Raw genomic sequence first — 2,034 nt, 5'->3', positions numbered from 1 at the left:
ATTGGTGATTTTCTTTCTCTGTCTTCCCTTCTTTGAACTTTTTCTATATTTCTGAAGAAGAGCTCCGCTCGTAATGTGAAGTCCTCTTTTCTTTTCCTTTCCTGAGCATCCAATAACACTGTACTTGTACTACGTCCTCACGTTGTTTTCTTTTCTGTCTTGTTCTTCTTTGGATTGACTCTCTCTGTCTCTCTTTCTCATTCTCTCTCTCTCTCTCTCTCTCTCTCTCTATATATATATATATATATATATATATATTAAATTCAAGTTACGATGAAAATCAAAGTTTGCTTTAGAAGTGTTGAGATGTATTGAAAGTTAAAGAAATAATTTTATTCTCAAACACAGGATAATACTAATAACAGCATGAACAGGATAAACTACCCCTATTTTGCAGAGAAATATCCCATGGCTGGCCGCCGACACATTTTGCTGCAAAATATGGATAGTTTAAGCACCATCATCATCATCTTGATTATCATTTGACATCCGCTTTCCATGCTGGCATGGGTTAGGGGCCTCACTGAAACTGGTAAGCTGGAGAGCTGCAGTTGGAATTTAGTTTGGTTTCTACAGATGGATATCCTTCCAAATGCCAACACTCCAAGAGTGTAGTGGGTGCCCTCTAAGTGTCGCCGCCATGGGTTCTTTTATGTCATCGGTACAGAATCTGCTATGTGTCACCAGCACCAGCCACTGAGGCACAGGTATGGCTGTGTGGTAAGATGCTTGGTTCCCAACCATATGGTTCCAGGTTCAGTTCCGCTGCATGGCACCTTGGGCAAGTGTCTTCTACTATAGCCTTGTGAGTGAATTTAGTAGACGGAAACAGAAAGAAGCCCATTGTATATGTGTCTGTGTGTTTGTGTGTGTGTGTCTGTGTTTGTTCCCCTGCCATCATACCTGTAACTTAGCAGTTCAGCAAAAGAGATTCATAGAATAAGTACTAGGCTTATAAAGAAGAAATTCTGGGGTAGATTTGTGTGACTAAAAGCAGTGCTCCAGCATGGCTGCAGTCAAATAACTGAAATAAGTAAAAGAATACAAGAATTTATTTATTTATATAGATATATAGATATATATATATATATATATATATATATATATATATATATATATAGAGAGAGAGAGAGAGAGAGAGAGAGACAGACAGACAGAGAGAGTTCAAATTTATAGAAAACAAAAAAGACAAAGACAAGTGTAACAACAAGAAGCAGGTGTATTAGTTTAATGCTCAGAAAGAATAGAAAAGTCTTTTACATTTTGAGCGTATGCTCTTTAACAGAAAAGGTTGAGAGTAAAAAAAGGAAGAGAGGGAAATGTTGTGTAGGGGTTAATGGTTCAACATGATGATAAAAATATAGATATATACATATATATTGATAGAAAGATGTGTGTGTAATTGTATATATATATATAGAGATAGATAGACAGACAGACAGATTGACAGATAGATAGATAGATAGATAGATAGATAGATAGATAGATAGAAAATCACACTCGAAATGAGTGTTGGTAATGTATGGTGAAAACATAAGTTAAAGATGTGATTTTCTTCATCCTTGTTCATGTTGTCAATTACTCGAAATTTCTTGAAATTCTTTCTAAACAATAATTGGATTTATTTGTCATACTCAAGGAAATAACCTTGGATGTTAATTTTATTTACGTTTATTAGTAACTGATTGTTTGATGCAGTTAACCAAATTCATTTAAAACTGAGAGCTCTATTGATATCTGCCTGGATATATTAATCCTTTTTACCTCATTTTATACATACATACATACATACATGTATATATATACATACATATATATATATATATATATATATATATATATATATATATATATATATATATATATATATATATATATACATACTAGCTGGTGTACCCGGTAATTCCCAGGGGTACAGATGTTCTATTGAAACGCCTTATTACTCTGATATAAGAAAGCAATTTCGTTATAACTGTCACAAAAGTTGTAGTTTCCATCGTAAAAAAGTACGAAAAACAATCAGCTGGAGGAGGG

Source organism: Octopus bimaculoides, chromosome 29 (assembly GCF_046866305.1).
Source record: "Octopus bimaculoides isolate indiv1 chromosome 29, ASM4686630v1, whole genome shotgun sequence".
Lineage (NCBI taxonomy): Eukaryota > Metazoa > Mollusca > Cephalopoda > Octopoda > Octopodidae > Octopus > Octopus bimaculoides.
The sequence above is the reverse complement of the archived record's forward strand: the minus strand, read 5'-3'. Positions refer to the sequence as shown.